The following is a 12,500-nucleotide window of genomic DNA, read 5'->3' as shown; positions in this document are numbered from 1 at the left end:
TACCCCCATTATACCCTTAATTTTCTAATGTGTAGGAAACTCTAAAACCCTAATAATTAATGTTTATATGCCCTAGGAAAATAACAATAATTTTTATCAATACTGCGTGATCCTAGATGAGTTACACAGCATTATTCACGATTCTCCTACTAATCATATTTGTATAATTGGGACCTTAATTCTCACCCCGCAAAACAATTTTATAATGAACTTGCTCGCTTCTGTCTAAATCATGCTCTCCAAATTAGCGATGTAATGCTCCTCTTTCCCTCCTCGTATTCATATGCATACATAATAGAGCGCACGCACTTACAACCTCCTGGCTGGACCATTGCTTCACATCTCCACAACTTCATGATTCTATTATGACCTGCAATATTCGTTATGATCTTGCAACAGGCTACAATCACATCCCATTACAGGTATCATTCAGTACCGCATCCCTCCTTACCGTGAACCCCCTAACTGACCGCCCACCAGTGGTAAACTGGGATTTTAAAAACCAACAGAAAACCAGATATTTTAGGGCGACCACGGAAACCAGGTTGCAGTCAATAGTTCAACCAACAGACGCCTTACTTTGTGCTAACACAAATTGTAGAAATGACCACCACAGGAGGGACCTAAATGGATTCTATTCGAACATAATGTCCGCTATGCTTGCTTCGCGCAGGGCTGCCTATAGATTTCGTCAACGTAATTCTCGTAATATACCTGGATGGAATGACTTGGTTAAAGATCTGTATACATACTCACAAGAAATGTTTTTTACTGTGGAGGCCAAATGGTAGCCCGAAGGAAGGACACCCTGCATTACTAATGAGACAAGCGAGAGCGCAGTTCAAACTTGCTCTTAGGCACTGCAGATTAAATGAAAAACAACTAAGAGCCGATGCAATGTCTAGAAACTTAGAATCCGGTGAGTATCGTCATCTTTGGAAAGATATCCAGTCCTTAAAATCCTAAAACTAAAAAGCTATCACAGAGAGTAGGGAAGCATTCTGAGACGAGGCTATCGCAAGTATGTGGGGCAATCACTTCAACAATATCCTGAATTGCATAAATGATCAAGATTCCCGAAGAGATGTAGATAACCTCCTTACTGATAACGTTCAATTTCATTTTGCAGACCGTATTACGCCAGGTAACATCAGCGATGCCATAAACAGCCTACCTAATAATAAATCATTCGGCTGCGATGGTCTTCCCGCAAAGGCCTTCAAATTCTGCCATTCGATAATTTACATTTTGCTAGCTGCCCTACTCAGTGCGTGCATAATTCACCAGTTTTTTCTAGACTCCCTACTCTTAGTTCACTTGATACCATTAATCATAAACAAGCTAACGGATGCAGCTGACCCTAGTAATTACCGGCCGATTGCAATCGCAACGATCGCGTCGAAAATACTAAAGTCGGTTTTTCTTGTCGGACTTCTCCCCTTTCTACACACCACTGACAACCAGTTCGGATTTAAAGCAAACCACTCAACCGACACCTGCATCTACATACTGAAAGAATTGCTGAACTATTACCTATCATCAGCCTCTCCTGTTTTCCTTTGTTTTGTGAATGTGAGAAAAGCATTTGACAGAATAAACTACCTGAAGTTCTTCCTGAAGCTACATAAAAAAGGCACACCTCTGTATTTAATTGGCATTTTATATTGTTGGTTCTCCACACAGCAATTCTTTGTCAAATGGGGTAACGTATCATTGTACACCTTCAGCTCCCTAAACGGGTTTCGGCAAGGGGGCATTTTCTCTCCATACCTGCTTAATGCATATACAGATGCCTTGAATATCAAACTGAACTCACTCCCAATCGGATGCACTGTCAATGAAACAACTATAGACAACCTCTGTTACGCCGACTATATGGTTCTGATTTCCCCATCAATGCAAAGTCTCCAACGACTCGTCGAAACTTGCCTCCAATATGCAGAGGAATTTGATATGCTGTACAACGAAACCAAGACTCAGCGCATGTCGCTGCTCCCGAGATCGCTTAAGCATATAGCAGAACCACAAATTTTCCTCGGAAACCATCGGCTGGCATTCGTGCACGAATTTCCGTATTTGGGTCACATTATCACCGACGACCTAAAAGATACGGCAGACATTGATCAGAGGCGTCGTAAATTATGTGCAACTGGCAACATGATTGCAAGGAGGTTTGCCTTCTGTCACCGAGACGTGAAACTGCTGCTCTTCCGCTCGTACTGCTACCGTATCTATGGGTGTTCCCTCTGGACGAATTATACCCAAGAGACCTTGAGACATATCACTGTTGTGCGCAATGACATTTTGAGACACCTAACAAACACTTCTCGCTACCACTCCGCCACACAGATGTTCATAGAAAACCACCTGGACAATCTAAAAATCATTGTAAGGCGAACAATGTCCAGTCTGAAAACCCGAGTGAGAAACAGTAGCAATTCGCTCATAGAAAGCATCCTAAGAAGTGAAGCAAGAAGATGTAAATTGTGGGAGAGATGGGAAAATGAGGCCTTTGTCCCCTAAAGGACTTAATCTCTGTATTGGCAAGGTGTCATCTGCCGAATCTGTCATTATTATTATATTTATTGCTGATATTTTACTTTTTCATTATTACTGTAAATACTATCAAGTTAAAGTTTTTCTACATTCAATTTTCGTATTTAGCCCTCTGGACCTGACTACTGTAACCACCTAAGGTCTCTAGTTGAAATTTAAGTTATATAATCTGTGCACTAACTGTTATAACACTCAATACATTTTTTTCTCGCCAATATCATTACAGTTATTACCAGTATTATGATTACTATCTTTTATGCTACCTCAGCTATTGTGTGGATAAGTGCCGTTTATTCATTTTTTTATCATGTTGTCTCATGTATCTAGATTGTGTATGTTACGGTCTGTATTTTGTATATTCCATAAAGGATATTATTATTAGTATTTTTATTATTATTATTATCATTATTATTTATGTGTGTGTGTGTATTTTGTATTTATATTTTCAAATTGGTAACGCATTTGCTTGCGTTAATTTGTTTATATGTGTAAGATCCAGTTACCTAATATTTGGCTTTTCTTCTTTATTTGCTTGTATACTAAATGCCAAGTCATGCCCAAATTACAAAGATCTGTGATAGAACAATACTTTTAATTTTTATTTTATGGGGCCCCTATGATAACATAAGTATGTCAGTGTCATACCTCCTGTACTTGTCTCAGATTATCAGGGACCGACTGGTGATTCATCACTGGCACGACCATTTTGCTGGTTTGCCCAGTATATGAGCCCAATGACACGCTTGCCCGCCGATCAAGCCCGCTCGTCTGGACATGCCTTAAGAATGAATACATTGCTACTATAAAAGAAACCCTTTTGTGTACAACTAAACTTTATATATGGAGGCTACTCACAAAAAAAGCACTTTTGGCTTAGACTACAGTTACTCCTTTGCAGAAACCAGATTTGTATATCAGTCATTGCTCAGAAGAAAAAGCAAATCCAATGACTGATGGATTTGGCAGAAAACAGAGTAATGTAAAAATTACTATGCATCAGGCTGCCTCAGGCTTGTTTTCCTGATTCTAAAATGTCTTTATAGTTTAGCATTACTGTCGCATTTGTTTTTGTTAAGACTGTTGATTACTTGGCGTCTAAGTTATCTATTTACACATACAGAATGAGTAAAGTTATTCGCCTAAACTCATCACAAATTACTTAAGCATTCTTTTTCTCGTAATCTGGGTCGTTTTCCGTGGCCCTTGGATAAAGATTGATTCGGTGGTTCTTGTCAGTGAAGAGAAAAACTATTTGTTCTTTGTTTTCCTAGTGTTCATTTTTTACTCAATAGTTGGGGTTTAATATATCTGGTAGTGTTTAGAGCTACAATCAAATTCCAAGGTAACCTTGCTAATATGATATAGTAACTGCTTACTGTGTCTGATTATACTAGCTGTAAAGAAAGAGTAATTCTTCTTAGAAATGCTGACTGACAGATGGCAAATTGGTACAGCCTTTATTCTATATGCATACGTAAGCTAAAGTGACGATTTGGGAGAAAATTTTGATGCTGTATGAGACTGAAGTCACTTCGAGAGACAATTTTCATTATAATATATATATATATATATATATTATATATATATATATATATATATATATATAATATATATATATATATTCATATATATATATATATATATAGGATATATATATAATATATATATATATATTATATATATATATATATATTCTTATAATGTGAGTTTCGTAATGCAATTATGTGTATAATGATGTAAAATGTATATTTGTTGTTCAGATTCCCACATTTACAGATAATATGCTTAAATAACGTGTAATTCGTATTGAGGCAGACATAAAGCGAACAGAGAGAGAGAGAAAGTTAGCTCTGCCCGCAAGGACAGCCCAGTTTTTCAGTACTTCAAACAGCTGAGCTAGGTTGGTTGTTTTATTATCATTTGGTCGAGCCTGTTTAGAATGTAGCCGAGAAAGAGGTTCTTCCTATAGAGGGATGATGTGAGAATTACTCAATATTGCATCAGATCTTTCGGGAATCTTCAATATAACGATATCATTTCATGTTTTCTTGCAGTAATTAAAGATTCTATTGCTAGGAAACAATTTTCTATCTCTAATAAATTAACTTTTATCTCTTTCAATTTGTCAAAAAAGGTCTTATCGACTCGTAGGTAGTTAGTTGTGGAGTGATGGTGTATCGTTTTGAACACGTTGCTCAACCAAGAGCATTCCCCCTGGCGCTCCCTTTCTCACACCCACAGAACTACACTTTTCAATTCCGAAACTCGACTCACAGAAGCTGTTATGCCTCTCTCTCTCTCTCTCTCTCTCTCTCTCTCTCTCTCTCACGAGTTTCGCTTCCATTACCATAACGTAACTCATGTTTTGTGTAAATTGGTCACTCGATATTACTAGTAGCTCTGTGAAATTTCTTAGAAATATGTTAATTAGTTGTGGAATCTGAGCATAGTGTTGTTATTTTTGTGTGGTGCTACTAAAGTGTTGAAGATGGTAACAGGCCTTTCTTTCTGAGTGAAAAGTTGCAACTAGTTTGAGATATGGCATTTTTACAAATATTCTGAAGTTCACTTTAAGGTTTTGTTTACTGTGTTTGGATAAAATTGTTACTTTTTATGCATTTTCTTTTATTTTGTTTTTGACATGTCCATTTTGTGTGTTTAATGTTTGTACCGCCATTCCTTTTATTGCTTTTCATATTATTGTGTTTTTATATTCTCATTTTGTTTAATTAATTTGAATATTTCTTATTGTATAATCTAACACTTGTGAATTAATTTGCATTTAATCAAATTTCTTTTCAAATTTAATTATTGCTTTATATTCTGAATTGATTAATTTTGTTTGGGTAAAAACATTGATTGGTAACTGTGCTGTTTTCCTCAAGTGAATTAGAACCAGGGAAATATTTAGATTTGAAATTGTTGAAGGAGTGATGCCCTTTAATTAAGATTACCTCACACCTATTTTAATGAACCTAGTCTGATTTTTACTTGATTATTAAGTTCTATAAGGGATCACTGTTACCTTTAGAGTATCCAGTCGTTTGGTATTTGTGGTGAAGGTTCAGGTGTCTGGCCGTTGTGAGGTAATAAGTAATCAGGTACTTGACCAAACCGTGCACCAAGTATAAATGGTGTCCCTGACCCAAGATTAAAAGTCTCTTGCTCCAACAAGTACAAATGGTAAGTGTAGTAACCAGAAGCCTGGCACTTCGTAAATATATATATATATATATATATATATATATATATATATATATATATATATATATATATATATATGTGTGTGTGTGTGTGTGTGTGTGTGTATGTGTGTGTGTGTGTATTATACATATATATATGCATGTATATATTTATATATGCATATATATATGTGTGTGTGGGTGTGTAAAATCACAATAATGCGTGATATTGATATGGATGGAAAATTAAAGTAACTATGAGAAATTTACAAAAAAACCAGAGCCATAATGTCCCAATGGATTTCTTCAGAAAAATCAGAAACATCGGTAAAAGTTAGAAAAAGAATATAGATTTTGGAAAAATTTAAAACAATCAATCCCAAATAACCTTATTCGTATGGCCTCCCAAAACTCACAAAGATAACATTCCCTTCCGTCCCATAATCTCGTGTGCTGGAGTTTTTAACTATAGAATCTCTAAATGGTTAGCCGAGCTGCTATCCCCCCTTTTAAGAATTTTATCCCGTAGTCAAAACATACAGAAATCTCCTGCAACAAATTTAGGTCGGCAAATATCCCCGAACATAACGTAAAACTTCTCACCCTAAGCGTAGACTCCCTTTTCACGAAAGTCCCCGTAAAAGATGTATTAATGTTCCTCAAAAACAAACTTGAGCCATCTGCTGACGACTTCCCTTTAGAATTTAATAAAATAATGCAATTTGTAGAGCTCTGCGTCACTAATAACGTCTTTTCCTTTGGTGATAACTTTTGTCGTCAAAAATTCGGTTGCAGTATGGGGACCCGCTTAGTACTGTGTAGGCAAAATATAGTATTTTGAAACAATAATTATAAACCCTATCAAACTAGCTTATATGATTTGGCTTCGTTTTGTAGATGACATCCTAACATACTGGAAAAGCGAGTGGGGCAATTTTGATGTTTTTCTACAAAAAAAAAAAATCATTCATTGGTCCCAAGCATAAAATTTAAAGTAGAATTGGAAACCAATAACCAAATACCCTTCTGAAAATGTCATAATCTTCAGAGCTAATAACAACTACAAATTCACTGTCTACAGGAAAGCGACATTCTCACTTTCATGCATACATTTTTACAGCTATCTTGACATTTCAGTTAAACACAGCATTATCAAGTAACATTTCTTAGAGCCCTGAGAATTTCCTCCCCAGATTTTCTTAACAAAAAACTTGAAACAATCAGAAAATCAACTTATCTTCTTAAAATGCCCGAAGCGCATAATATAAAAAGCCATACATAAAGCAAAGAGCATTTTTTACAAGCCCACAGAAAATAAAGAAAAGGAAAGATACACAAACAAAATCATAATCCCTCACTTGGATAATTTACGAGAGATCACACAAATCTTAAGCCCCTCTAACCCTTTTATCTTCACTTATCTGAATACACTGGGGAAATCCTTAATTAACATTCAGCAGAAACCACTTTCCAAAGACATTGGGGTTTATGAAATCCCCTGTAGGGATTATAATAAGTCATACTGCAGTTTCACTGGAAAATCTCTCTCGAAAAGATTAACGCAACATAAATGATCAGTTAGATATAGAAAATTTAGTAAGGCAATTTTCCATCATATAAATAACACGAACCATACCATGGATTAGGACTCATCCCAAATTTTAAACATGAGTAGCTGTTGATACAAATGTTAGATGATAGAATCTTCATTAATAAAACAACAAGATAATAGGATCAACCATTCCAATGGAGCCTGAGACTCTGACCAGATAGACAACAATTTCCTTAAGGCAACAACGAAGCAGGTTAAGACAAATAATAGAACCTACGGTGGCTTAGCGGTGACCCCAGGCATCACCTGAGGGTATATCTCCCACTATATATTTCACTAATGAAACTCCTTTTGTCATTCACTGCTTGATAAGGGTGTCCTAATCATTTATAAGACAAGGGTTTAATTTTGATATGATTCCAAAATTTATAAATATATATATACTATATATATGTGTATATATGTATATATATATATATATATATATATATATATATATATATATTATATATTGTTACGAAGTGCCAAGTATTTGGTTACTACACTTATATTCATTTATTGTTACCTCACAAAAGCCAGACACCTGAACCCTCATCACAGGTATTAAACGACTGAATACTCTAAAGGCAACAGTGATCCCTTAACAACTACCAATATTGCAGAAAATCAGACTAAGTTCATCAAAACAGGTGAGGTAATCTTGTAATTAATTAAATTAATCAAAGGGCATCACTCCACCAACAACTTTAAAAGTCTAAGTATTTCCCTGATTTCAAAAGTCTAGTACTTCCCTGGTTCTAAGTCACTTCAAGTAAATTGAAGGAAAGCAGATTAATCACCACTCTATGTTTCTACCTAACATAAATATAATCATATGTAAATATACTGGTTAGAAATGAAATACTTATAAAATTTTAAATACAAAAATTTATTATTAAACTCAAAATTTTTATGTGAAACTCACAATATCAGGGAAAATTACTGTTACTTGAAAACAAAGTAAAGTTTAATTCATTCTTGAATCAATTAAGTAAAATTAAATCAATATTAATTTATCACAAAATTCAAGAAAATTAATTCAATTGAAATTCAAAAGTGTTAGGCAATAATTGAAAATTAGAAATTAATTCACAAGTGCTAAATAACAATAAAACTTGAAAAGAATTCTAAGTAAATGCAAATTAATTCACAAGTGTTAAATTTAATTAAATGTGCAATGATTAAGCAATGAAAATAACTAAGTCAACTAAATTGTGAATGTAAATGAAAATACAGAAAAATGTGGACAGCATCAAAATAAAAGGCACACTTCAACAAGAAAATGAAAAAATGCACAAAATGAAACAAACACAAAACACAAAAATTTGCAATGTGTAAGTGTAAATCTTTTCACTCAAAACATTGTAACCATCAGTTTTTACCAAACCACTGTTCCTATCAGTTATTAATTAACCACTGTTCCTATCCGTTATTAGTTTCTTACCAAACCATCATAACCATTAGATATTAGTGGCAACTAATAAAAATATAACACACTTTACCTTTTTGGTGTACCAACTTCTTTCTTTGCTGCGGTCTTGTTTTACACTTTCACAAAAACCAGGCGCCGTTACAACAACAATGTTTGTTCAGATTCCACAAAAACCACTATTTAACACTAAATAAACTCTAAGAAATATCAAATATGAAATTCTCAAGTTAAGAGTGACCATTTTATAAGTAAGAAACGTTACGTTACTTAAAGATCAAAAGTGCTATGCGATGGAGAGAGAGGGAGAGAGAGAGATGTTAACGCCTCGAGATTCTAAGATCTAATGAAATTCTTCTCCCTTGTGGAAACTGGACTGAGGAGATGTCACAAAACGTTTTTGGGCAATAACTCTTCCAGAAGCTTCGAAATCTTACGCAACTTTTTATACAAAATGTGTAATCTGCACGTGGCACTCGGCAAAGACATACGCGTACAAGACCAGTATACAATAATGTTCGTACCCGATCGAGACGAAGGAGAAGCCCCCTATCACACATGATGACAGATTCTCAAAACACATTGTAGATTCGAGCTCGCTTATCAAACGTGTTGACAGATTAGGAAAGCAAACGGAGATCTCGCAGTTCCTCTAATCTCACAATGCTGACATAATAGGGAAACAATCGTAGTTTCAAATGGACAAATAAAATCCCTCTTTCTACATTCTACATTATATATATACATATATTCTTTTCATATTATGTTATGTGAAATCTGAACACATTTAAAACATCCTATCCCTAAGCTATCTAGGATTCTGAAAAAATATTGCACAATTCTACATAACATTTTATACAGTCAAAAAGAGGGGATATATGCATTTTGAAAATAGCAATATATAATAATATATACATATATATATATCTTAAGTATAAAAGGCCCATTAAACACTATGGTTTAAAGCTAAGAACTATATTTCAGTGAACTGAGTCAGTCCACCAAAATATAGTCCTTGCTTAAACCTGAGTGATTTAATGGGACTTTTATACTTGAGACGTATCCTGTTTTAACAAAAGAATTTATTTACATAGTATATATAATAGATATATATATATATATATATATATATATATATATATATATATGTCATACACTTGCTTTTTATTGCTTGTTCTTTCAGCTACCACCTTTGTAAGGGAGTTTTATTATTCTTTCGTCTTTATTTATTTGTAGGCCACCAGTGTATTGTGTATTGTTGTCTTTTATATTTTTATTGTAGACTGTAGATTTGTAGATCCTCTGGATACTTATAGTCTCAGGATGCTTAGAAAGACACAACTTACTTCATTCACACTTCATTCACACTAGCAATATATACACAAGTATAAGAAAACACATTAGTTGATCTCGTCCATTGTCACGCCTGTTTGGGCAGAAATTAATTCTAACACCTCCTTCGATGGGATGTGACTAATGATAAAACTGGAAATGTACTGGTTCCAGTGGGAGTTGAAAGGTTATTAAAATGAACCAACGAATGCACTAATTTAATGGCTACGCATATAATAAACACTTGCTCTGTTGGGTTATTACGAGAACACTTCCGTTGCTCATGCTACCTCTCTCTCTCTCCATCTCTCTCCAAATCTCTCCTCTCTCTCCTTCCTCTCTTCTCCTCTCTCTCTCTCTATTCCTTTATTCTCTCTGTCTATCAATGGATTTCTCTCTCTCTCTTTTTCTATATCTATCTGAATTTTTCCTAACTAACATTGCATCACTCGGTCACCACCATACATTGTCCTGAATGTTCTACCAAACCCAATAACAATGGATATAATAATAACTAAATTGGCAACAATTGGTAATAATGGATGCAATCCAAAAATAAAATCTTTCCCTAATAGTGGGGGAAAATATAAGCATACCAAATCATTACCAAGTAAACAATAAGCATATCAAGTTATTAAGCATATCAAATTATAAGCATATCAAATTATCATAAAGTAAAAATAAGCATGTCAAATTATTTAGCATATCAAATTATTATCAAGTAAAAAAATTGTTAACATAAATTGTCAATCATGGTTCATTTCTTTTCATTTCTGTTAGTATCCCTTGTATCTTTATAATTATTGGTTTTCTCACTATTATGATAAACAAAACCACTAGATTTACTAATGATAAAATTGGGTATACACTTTCCTTGTAGTTAAAATAGTCATCAACATAGTTCAAGTTTTCAAGTTTCTTTAATTCTAATTGAGACAATTTTATCTTATATGAGTAATTTTTATATGGCACATGTCTGTTGAATTTATATGTTGTTTATACATTAGGGTCATAATATAAATGGTTAGCTATTATCATTTGACATGATATTGTAAAAGATTTAACATTTTTAAACCTTATTTTTGTAGACACATTGCTTGATTTAATTTTAGCTACAACAGTATTTAGTGAAAATACAAAAATTTCTTGATCAATTATCAATGCTTGATAAGTTTTATGATAGTTTGTGATTGTATATTTTCTTGATTTTGATTTATCACAATTTCTCGTATAGATTATCAAAGTTACATATAAATTCCTGAGGTTTTAACAGGATACATTCATTAAGTTGTTTCTCAGAGGAAAATGACAATAGTAGAGCGTGCTTTTCTAGTACAAAGTGTATAATATCACTTTTTTTAATGATTACTTGATTGTCAATTAACTCAGAAAATGGGTACAAAGTGACTAATGTGCTTGTGATCCTAGTATTGAAAGGTATAACTAAAATAATTTTATCATGAATCACTTTAGCACTTATTAAATTGTAATACATGAATACATCTTTCACAAGTGGTTTAAAGTGTTTCTCTACTACACAAATTTAATAATGTCTTGTAACTGTTTAGGAGTGATATGTTGGGCTCAAAATACCTTTATAAGCAAGCAGAATGGCATTTAATATGTTCTTATGTTCCTGTCATATCACTTCACTTTCTAGAGCAAATGTATTTAAAAACTGTATGTTTTCCAACTTGGGCAGTTCTTTTGTTACATTCTGATTGATTTGATTTATAAAAGTTTTCAGTTTTTCTATTTGTTCTGCCCAAATTCTGGAGCTCCGTCTTGCACTTCACCCTCTGTTATGATTTGTCCTTTGTTATTCTTGTATGTTTCATACTCTCTTGTTATGTCTTTCCTCGGCATCCGTAGGCGCTGCCACCATTGTCATACACTTCCCATGCTTTTTTTTTTTTTTTTTTTTTTTTTTTTTTTGCTTGTTCTTTCAGCTACCACCTTTGTAAGGGAGTTTATTATTCTTTCGTCTTTATTTATTTGTAGGCTACCAGTGTATTGTAGTCTTTTATATTTTTAATGTAGATTGTAGATTTGCAGATTCTCTGGATACTTATAGTCTCAGGATGCTTAGAAAGACACAGCTAAGTTTTTCTTCCTTCATTCGCACTAGCGATATTTACACAAGTATAAGAAATCATACAAATTTAGATTATCTTGAGGTGTTGAGGCGAAATGTTGATGTTGAAGCATTTGTTACCCACGGCTTGGTAAGGCCTACAACATCACCTCGGATGCTCTGTTCTCCTCTGCTTTCTCTGCTTCTCTGAGTCTTCTGTCGACCTCTCTTCAAAGAAGTTCCTCCTTCAGTAGTAGGCGGACTTGTTCTGTTACTGCCTTCTGGTGTTCCTCATTAGTTAATCTCGTCCATTGTTACACCTGTTTGGACGAAAAT

The sequence above is a fragment of the Macrobrachium nipponense genome, chromosome 5 (genome assembly GCF_015104395.2).
Source record: "Macrobrachium nipponense isolate FS-2020 chromosome 5, ASM1510439v2, whole genome shotgun sequence".
In the NCBI taxonomy this organism is placed as follows: domain Eukaryota; kingdom Metazoa; phylum Arthropoda; class Malacostraca; order Decapoda; family Palaemonidae; genus Macrobrachium; species Macrobrachium nipponense.
Note: the sequence above shows the minus strand (reverse complement) of the source record.